This window comes from Gossypium hirsutum, chromosome D02 (assembly GCF_007990345.1).
Source record: "Gossypium hirsutum isolate 1008001.06 chromosome D02, Gossypium_hirsutum_v2.1, whole genome shotgun sequence".
In the NCBI taxonomy this organism is placed as follows: Eukaryota; Viridiplantae; Streptophyta; class Magnoliopsida; order Malvales; family Malvaceae; genus Gossypium; species Gossypium hirsutum.
Window position 1 is genome coordinate 43407487 of NC_053438.1, and position 10613 is coordinate 43418099.

The following is a 10613-nucleotide window of genomic DNA, read 5'->3' on the forward strand; positions in this document are numbered from 1 at the left end:
ACAAGAACTTGTCTGCACCCATATGTATGAGCGGAGTAAAAAGGTAGAGGGGGATCTAGGGAACTCCTTATTTGAAGAGCTACTGGTCGAGGGCAGGATTTATGAATGCTAATTGCTTCGATTAACGAATGTTACATGACATACTATGCATACTCATTACAAAGTACATGATGAAATGTCCAAACTAATAAGTGTGCATATATCTATTGTCAATGAAACTGTGACACTATAATTGTGTTACTAAATTGAATTCAACCAAATGTTGATTGTTTTGCTTGTCTAGAGTGATAGTAACTAAATTATCGTATTATTAAGTTTAATATGTAAATATGATTATTACAATTAACATGCCTGTTCGAATATTGATTAGATTTATTGTAAAGCGTTTCCCACTGAGCCTGTAAATCTCACTCCACTATTTTCCATCGTCTTAGAGAATGCAACGAACTATGACGCAGACTTTTCACAAGGAGGGTGTCAACTTGTCGTGGACTTTATCTAAAGCACATTATTATTTCGTCCTTATAGTTTTCAATATTGACGTTATTATTGTTTATTAATTCCATGGGTTGGGGAATTGGGTTTTATAAGTTATCCATTTAGGATGCTTGATATGGATTGTTAGGAAATCCTATAATTAGTTGGATTGTTATTTACAAATATTATTAGTGATATATTCATGTGATTAAGTATAGTTTATATTTATATATGTTTCTAATAAATTACCGATTTATTTATTAAGAGTATGTTAATAGATTGTCATGCTATATTCCTGATAATTTTTGTTAGAAGATTTACTTGAGTAAAACAGGTTTAAAAAAAATTTGATTTGAAAAAGATCGAACCACTTCAGTGGTTAATGTAATCTTTTCAGCTCGGGTCTACTGTCGAAGTCAGGTTAGGAAGGTTACATTTGGTGGTATCCAAGCTAAAAACGCTAATTTGTATTTACCCTTTTCTTTGGTCCTGAACTGTACGATTATAGACGTCTGACCAAACGTATTGAGGGTTCAGTAGATACATTATGGTGAATTTTGTAAAAACATAGTGAAATAGGAAGAATCAGTGTGATATAGTGATTATAGGTGTCATATGCTTTGGCAGTTGTAAGTGTATTTTGGGGAGAACCTTACTCCTACTGGATACACAGGCTCAAACTTCCAAACTTGTAAAGATTCAAGGAAATCGACATCGGGAAATGTATTTGCCCTAGGTAGTGGAGCCATAGTATGGATAAGTGTAAAACAAACTTACACTACTAACTCTATTATGGAGGCCAAGTATGTAGCTACTTCTAAAGCAACGAAAGAAGCAGTTTGGCTTTAAAAGTTCTTAATCGATCTTGAAGTCATTCTTGGTATGGAAAAAGCTATAACACTTTTTGTGATAAGAGTGTTGCAATAGCTAATACCAATGAAATGAGAAGTCATTAGAGGACCAAACACATTAACCAGAAGTATCACTTGATACGAGAGGCAATAGCCGAAGAGATAGTAGATGTGATGGAAGTAGCTTCTAAAGATAACCTTACAGATCCATTTACTAAGACTCTTGTAACAAGGAGTTTTAGCAAACACGTCGAAAATATGGGAATGTGAAACATGACACATTTACTTCACTAGGGCAAGTGGGAGATTGTTGGGAAATGTGTCCATATTGTAGTAAACATGTAATTATTTTCTATGTATTTGAACAAAGGATAAATAAATAAATTTAATTTCACACTATTATGTCTTTTGTGTTTTGTATCTTGTAGGTATTTTGGTCTAGTCGAAATACTGAAGAGGTTGACTAAGGGTTAGTTTCGGTTGTTGAGAGGATTATGGTGGGTTAGTAGTGAGGATTTTAAGGAGAAATTTAGGGATATGATGAGAGAGTTTGTGCCGAATTGAATTTCTTTTGCTTCTCAAATTTCGGCTGGGGATTGGTTTTTCTTTTCATTTTGTTTTTGTCAACTGTTTTCCACTTTTGAGGGTCGAATATTGCTAAGGGTTCCTACTAGTTTTTTTTCTCTTTCTTTTCTCCTTCAACTTTGTTCTTCCCTTCGACAAAAGTGCTCTCCCCCAAACTGTTGCTGTCGTCTATTTTCTCTTTTTCTCTCTTGCTCTTTCCTTTACCGAATTTTGGGCTCTCTATGCTTTTCTTTTAACGTTGATTTACCACCTTCCTGTAGAAATATGGTTATTTTCTCTCATTAATTTTCGTTTGGTTCATTCTTGCTACCAAAAGTGTGGTTGCCTTCTCTTTATTGGTTTCGTTTTTTATCATCTACTACACGTTCTTTAACACTCTTTCGATAAGTATTTGTTTCTTCACCGCTTGGTTACTTGAAGTTAGTTTTTAAAAAGTTGTGTATTATTTTGATCAGGAGTCGACTAAGGGACTGGGGATTGTCGTTGACGCATTAGGGGAGTGGAATTTTTTGTCATTGGATTGACGGTATGGATTGTCCCACTGGAGGTTGGATAACTTGTTTTGGTTTAAGATTAAATTGACTGTGTAGTGAATAATTAAATGGTATTTTGATCAAATATTAGGTACTTAGAGTGTTGCAGGGGGTTAGGAGACAAAAAATAGGCCACGTGTTTAATTACAACTTCGAAATTAGAACTCAGCAAAAAGCCAAAATAGGTGAATGTCAATGTCACATGGGCATGCAACCGCACGTGTGGTAGGACATGTGACCGAACACGGGTGTGTGATCGACGAGGCTGGCCATGTGCGATTAATGAGCTGGGCCAAATTGGGTCGTGTGGGCCCATATTGGTAAACCACTCATGCGTATGAGATATTTGGGCTATGCTGTGTGCTCAAAACGGCCGAGGCCATTTTGGGCCGTGTGGGCCACAAGAGCGTGTGGGCCAAAACGGGCCGACGGTATGGGCATGTGGGCCCATTTTTCACTATTTTGATGTTAAGGTTGCACGGGTCACTGAGACGACTGTGAACCTACCGTAGGGTCAGTAAGCTTACCTAGACCCCTAACTGACTGAAATGACTGATACGATTATGCATGTTAATAAGCATGATGATGTCCCACTGGTTTGATACTGTATGTCATGATTTTATGCATGATATTATGTTTTATCATGTCATATATGTATATTGCATTGCGTTGGGGTGGGGGTTTATATTGTTCGGAGGAAGTGCACTGAAAGGCCTCGAGCCTTATTTACTAGCAGTTCAGCTGTAACCCACAGTCTAGTGCCACATTTGGTACTTTTTGGAGTGTAGGGATGGGTGGGTTGATTCTATCCCACATGGAGTGTAGGGTTGGACAGAGTTGGAGTGTAAAGGCTGGCTGGGTAGGATTTGATATTGCATATCTGTTACTGTACTGAATATGGATACTGTAATGGGCCAAGGCCCAAACGCATGACTGATACTGTATTGTATGGGCTAAGGCCCTAACTAAAACTAAAACTGTTGCTGAAATGGGCTTAGGCCCAAACTATGATTGTTTTTTGTCTGCTTGTTTATAGGGGGATTACACACTGAGTTTTCTATTTTATCTGTACAGGTGACCCCCAGACTTAGGCGGATCGAAGCGGCGGAGGACTTCGCAGTGGCCACACGACCCCTTTTTGCACTATCTCATACTTAATTAAGTTTTTAAAGTTTTATTTGGGGTATTTTACTATAATAAAGGCCTTTACGAATTTTTGCTTAAAATTTGGACATATATTGTTTTATGTTTTATATCTGCTAGAGGCAGGGCAAATACGAGTTTTAAAGAAATGCATGTGTTTTAGCAAAATACCCACAAGGACACAAATTGTTTTAAAAAGCTTCTGCAATGTATAGTGTTTTAAAAACTAACAACTGAATAAGAATCACGATTTTAGAATTAATAAAAGATATTAAGGAATTCTAAACGAAAAATGTTTTAAACAAAGCTACGGTTTTCTAACTCTACCTTGTGACATCGCTAGATTCGACCATAACGTTCAGGCCGGGTTTAGGGTGTTACAGGCGTTGTCGAAACCATTTTTTTGAAAACAAAAATAAGTTATAGATTTTAAAAACAAAAATTAGAGTCGCCACCGATCCTTTATTAAGGTGTGATTAGCTCACCATAAAAACGATTTTGGTCTGCGAAATTTGAGAAAACAGGTTAGGGAGTCAGTTACGTACGAGGAAGCGTTAGCACCCTCGTAACGCCCAAAATCGGTACCAAATTGATTGTTTTATGTCTTGGTGTCGAAAACTTGGAAGGATTTTAAGAGAAAACGTTTTAACATGTGAATGAATTAAAATAATACAAGCATTCTTATTTCAGAGAAATAAAATATCACACCCAGTGAGTTAGGGCACAATATTTTTAGACCTTCAAAATTAAGTTTGTCTTTTGATTTTAAAACTCACACGGTTAAATCTAAGAAGGAGATTCGGTTATTTAGATCAAATGAAGAAAATCGAAATCCAATAAGTTAGGGCACAATTTCTCAAAATTCTAAATACTGAATAGTGCCTTTTGTTTTAAAAAATCTTATTTCGAGAAGTCAAAATATCAGGACCAGTAAGTTAGGACCCGAAATTTTTAGATTCCCGAGAACAAGCTTTTATGTGAAATTTGTGTGAACTTATCGCAAAATAAATACTCGGCTTTCTAAATTCGTCGAAAAATAATCGCGATCCAGTAAGTTAGGACACGATCTTTCTCGAGAATCATGAATGCCAAATATTTTGAAAATTTATAAAATATGATGATTTTTAATGCTTTGACAAAGCCAAAGTATATTTTTCTTTAAAAGTATGATAAAATGTTAATGCGTAACATGAAATCATTACTTTAATTTAAATTATACATGTATATGAAGGTTATGAAAATAAAGTGTAAAATATGTATAGGTATAAAAAAATAAGTAAAATATATTAATAAATTATGAAAAATGCGTATATATATATGCAAGAAAAAGGCGGAAAATATATTTAGTAATTTTGAATAGTGTATGTATATACATATATTAAAAAATATATTTTAATTAAAAATATGAAAAGTGATATGAAAATCATAAAATATAAGTATATGTGCGTATGCATATAAAACTAAGAAAAATAAAGTAATAATAAGATATATAAGACATGTATATATATTTTTAAACCATTTAAAATATGTACATATATATTAACATACATATGCGTATATATATAGGTATAATAATATTAATACTTAATAATAATAATAACAAACAATAAGACAGTAATAATAACAATCTAACAGTATTAATAAAAAAAACTTTAAATGACAAATGAAGGATTAATTTGGAAATAAACAGAATTTAAAGGTTGAATTCAAAAATAGAAAATGAGAAAAGGATTAAATTAAAACGCGCGCAACAGGAGGAGGACCGAAAAAGAAATTTACCCAAACCTCCTAAAACGCCGCATTTAAAAGGGGTTAAAATAATAAAATTGGAAACCAATGGGGCAAATTCAGAAAATTTTAGAAACAAATTAAAGCAATACAACAAATCAAGAGGATCAAAAGCACAAATATCCCATTGGGATAAAACATGCGGGCGGTAAGAAGAAGGAAAGAAAAGCTGCTCCATTTTCCCCCTTTGCTCCTCACACTGGCATTCTCCCCTCCTTTTTCCAACTCCGATTCAAACCAAGCTCAGCGAGAGCATCAACGACATGCCGCCATCGGGTAAGTGCCTCTTCCCTTCCTCTTTGCCTCTGTTTCGCATGCCCAGAAAAACGAAAAAAAAACAAAGAAGTAACATAGAAAATAATAAAAAGAGAAGAAGATCACCTTAAAAAAAACAATGTTCTCTTAATTCTTTCTTTCGTAGTGTTTGGATCTCTGATTTTTTTGTATTTTTTAATAATCTTTTCTGATACAAATATTTGTAACCCCCTTACCAAAAATCAATTAGGTTTCTTATCCCCCCAAACTTTACAACTTTTTTGTCTCCCCCCATTACTATCGTTGCCATACACTATTTGTTTGTTGTTTCAATCCGTTTTTTGCAGGTGTCGAGGTCGTGGAAGAGGCGTGTGACCTGTGCAAAAGCTGCTGAACATGGGGGCAATTGCTGCGGCCCTGAGGAAAGGAAAAAAACTGCTGCTAGGGTTTCTGTTACCTTTGGCCAATTGGGCCTTGTAATTGGGTTAGAATTGACCCAAGTTTATTTGGTTTGGTTATATATAATTTGGGCCCGGGCAACAATTGGGTATTATAGCTACCCCTTTTTGCTCATTATCATGTAATGGGAACATAGCAAAGACTCCAAAAATAACCAATTTTGCCCGGTCATGCTGGACCTTGGTGCTCTTTTCCTTCAAGTAGCTTCATTCCATCCTACTGCATCCTCAGAAGTATTGGAATTGGTGCTTCGATCCACTCCACTGCAACGTCAGAGATATAGGATCTAATACTTTGTAACTTCTCAAAAAAACAGAGTTTGCTATCTTTATTCTGCTCCACTGCAACTTCAGGGAGATAAAACTTGTAGTTTCAACTTATTCTGCTATAACTTTAAAGATAAATCTGGATGTTTTAATCCACTCTACTGCAACCTTAGGGAGATAAGATTTAGGTCTTCAGTCTGCTCCACTGCAACCTTAGGGAGATAAGATTCGCCATCTTCAATCTGCCCCACTGCAACTTCAGGAGATAAGACTTGCTATCTTCGATCTACCTTACTGCCAATATAGGAAGATAAGATCTGCTATTTTCAACCTACTCCACTACTGCCCAAGGAGACAAGGTTGGTGTATTCGATCTAGTTCGATGCCAACACAGGTTGACAAGATCTGCTATTTTCAACCTACTCCACTACTGCCCAGGGAGACAATGCTGAGGTCTTTGATCTACTTCGCTGCCAACACAGGAAGACAAGATCTGCTATTTTCAACCTACTCCACTACTGCCCAGGGAGACAAGGCTGAGGTCTTCAATCTACTTCGCTGCCAACACAGGAAGACAAGATCTGTTATTTTCAACCTACTCCACTACTGCCCAGGGAGACAAGGCTGAGGTCTTCAATCTACTTCGCTGCCAACACAGGAAGACAAGATCTGCTATTTTGAACTTACTCCACTACTGCCCAGGGAGACAAGGCTGAGGTCTTCGATCTACTACAACCTTAGGGAGATAAGATTTAGGTCTTCAGTCTGCTCCACTGCAACATTAGGGAGATAAGATTCGCCATCTTCAATCTGCCCCACTGCAACTTCAGGAGATAAGACTTGCTATCTTCGATCTACCTTACTGCCAATATAGGAAGATAAGATCTGTTATTTTCAACCTACTCCACTACTGCCCAAGGAGACAAGGTTGGTGTATTCGATCTAGTTCGATGCCAACACAGGTTGACAAGATCTGCTATTTTCAACCTACTCCACTACTGCCCAGGGAGACAATGCTGAGGTCTTTGATCTACTTCGCTGCCAACACAGGAAGACAAGATCTGCTATTTTCAACCTACTCCACTACTGCCCAGGGAGACAAGGCTGAGGTCTTCGATCTACTTCGCTGCCAATACAGGAAGACAAGATCTGTTATTTTCAACCTACTCCACTACTGCCCAGGGAGACAAGGCTGAGGTCTTCAATCTACTTCGCTGCCAACACAGGAAGACAAGATCTGCTATTTTCAACTTACTCCACTACTGCCCGGGAGACAAGGCTGAGGTCTTCGATCTACTTCGCTACCAACACAGGAAGACAAGATCTGCTATTTTCAACTTGCTCCATTACTGCCCAGGGAGACAAGGCTGAGGTCTTCGATCTACTTCGCTGCCCACACAAGAAGACAAGATCTTCTATTTTCAACCTACTCCACTACTGCCCAGGGAGACAAGGCTGAGGTCTTCGATCTACTTCGCTGCCCACACTGGAAGACAAGATCTGCTATTTTCAACCTACTCACTATTGCCCAGGGAGACAAGGCTGAGGTCTGCGGCTTGTTCTCTAAGGAACATGACCTGTATAATTCAATTTATGAACCTAATTATGCCTAGTGATTAGGATGACATGATCAGAATGACATTTGAATGAATACAGAATGTCATTATTCAAGAATGATCTTTTTTTACCACTTAATCAAATTGCCCCCTACTGTGAACTTCAAAGTTCAATCCACTGGGATGCAATATTTGTACCATCTTTCTCCTGTTGTAACCCAAGGGTAGAAAAATCTGGCCTTTTCTCAATCCTCTTCTATCGCAATTCAAAGATGCAGAATGTGAAGCTCTTTGGTCTTTTATATAAATATCAGGGTGTTATACCAAATACCTATGCACGAATGAAGAAATTTCTTCTCTAAGGAAACCTCTTCCTATTGCTTGGTGAATATCGCTTGCCTGTTCGTTGAAGCCTTACCACCGACATGACATCTTGTCATTTTGTTCAATCAATGCTTTGACAACAAAATCTGAGGGGATAGTCTCAGTTTAGACTTTTCCTTCCTAAATATTTCAACCTTTAAACTTGGTGCATTCTAAACAATAGTCCTGTTTTAGAGTACTGTACTATTTAGAAACTGCTAGAGTAATATAAAAAACTTCCTTTGTGAAAGTTTTATTGGTCCATTAATCATTATTCCAATGCAACATGCTTGCAAAAGATCATAACCATGATAAAAATAGAATTGATTTAGGTGCATGGCTCAGAAAAATATAATATCAATGATAGTAAAAATAAAAGAAGAATGGATTGGGAACACGTATCTTGAAAAAGAATGAAGTATTCTAAGAACAAGAAATTTAATATAAATAATATGAAAACCAGATGCCCCAGATATCGTAGCTTGAACTTCTCTGTTCAAACTTGCTGAAAATCATTCTGAGTTTGACATGTGTTTCAGAGATCTACAGTACTTTGTCAATGCCTCAAGATATAGCATACCCTTTCCTGTTGATTCAGGTATATCAAGACCACCATATGCCCCATTCTGATCAAAATCTGAGCTACTCTGATCACTTCCATGTTTGATTTACTAAAACACTTTGGCGTAAATAATCAAACTCGTGTGTTCAAACCTGGAATTTATTATTTTAGGTTGATATGTACGGAACTCAAGCATCCTAAATTTTATGCGACAAATTTATGTCTGTTTGATGTTTGGCCTCTAAAATTTAAAGACTCTGTTTATAATTTAAAATTGTTCTTTGATCATTTTATGTGGCTGTACATGAAATTCATTTTTCATTTCGAAAAGGTAAGATCAACTCATGTTTTTGAACCTGGTATCGTTACATATGTTCAATATGTGAATAGTGTTTTAGCCTGTTCCTTTGAGTTCAACGTCTATGGAGACATTACCCTCTTTCAGCATTATGAACCCAACACTTCGAAAAGTGCAAGTTGCCTTTGTGTTTACCCTTCGTTTCAGGTTTTTCAAGGATTGTGTAATGAGCTTCGACTTCAATACCTTCTCAAGGAGAAAAGGTTCACTTTGATTGAAAAAGGTAAAATTGATTCTCAATTTTCCACTTCTAAAGGTGAATCAGGTATGAATTCTGATGTTATGCGACCATCTTTTCTTAAGTCGAATGTAACTAAAATTTTTGAAGACACCTTGATTGCTGAAAATCGCTTGAATCCTGTTGTGATTAATTATTTGATTTTGCTTGATGATGATAAATCCATTTTGAGTAATGATAAGACGATTTTTCTCTTTGGAAAATGTGATGAATTCATTGTTGAGAACATAACCAAACGACAATTGCGAGTGCCAAACATGCGAAATCATGAATCATATGAAACTTTTCATTTGTGTGTTTGTGATGAAGATTTAAATTTCTTGTTCCATTACTCGCATTCCATTTACTTGAACAATGACTTGTGGAAGCAAATTGAAAGGTTCGAATGCTTAAAAACATATTTGTCTTTGTCTCGACCATTTGATGAGTTATGGATATGGAAGGAGTTTTGTCCATATGATTGTAAGAATGATGTTTTAAATTTGCCTTTTTACATGACTCATACTTGTCTTGTTATGACCATGCATGATCCACATAGTTGTTCTGATCATTTCTTGATGATTAATGGTTGTCTATTTTCATTGATTCATTTACCATCTCTAATGCCGAATATTGTGAGTTCTTTTGCAAAGGCTTATGAACGACTAATTGTTCCATTCATTCAATGAGAGTTGCATAAGACAGATTATTTTCTAGAGAACAAACAGCTCGACTTGAGGACAAGTCATTTTGAAGAAGGGGGGAATGATGTGACCATGTCCCAAGCACCACCAAGCTTGAATCTTGTTTCCCTCGAGCTCCCAAAGGGACCAATGACTCGAGTTAGGTCCAAGAAAATTCATGAAGCTATTTTAGCTTTATTGTTCAAGTTTTGGAAGGAGAATCGGCTCGTTGAAGATGGGGAAGCTCGATCCAACTCCTTGAAGAAACCATGCACCTTAGTGCAAACTAATTTCAGCTCAATTCCAGCTCCCTTAGCTCAATTCGACTTCAATCAGCTCACTTGAGCTCAATTCCACCTATTTGAGCTCAATTTAGCTTCTTTCTAGCTCGTTAATTTTATTATTTAAATAATTTGAGCGATAGTTTTATTTTAATTATTTTTACTACAGCTCATAACCGAATTTTCTAGCTCAATTCAGCTCATCAAGAATTTTGACTATCATTGAGCTAGCCGAA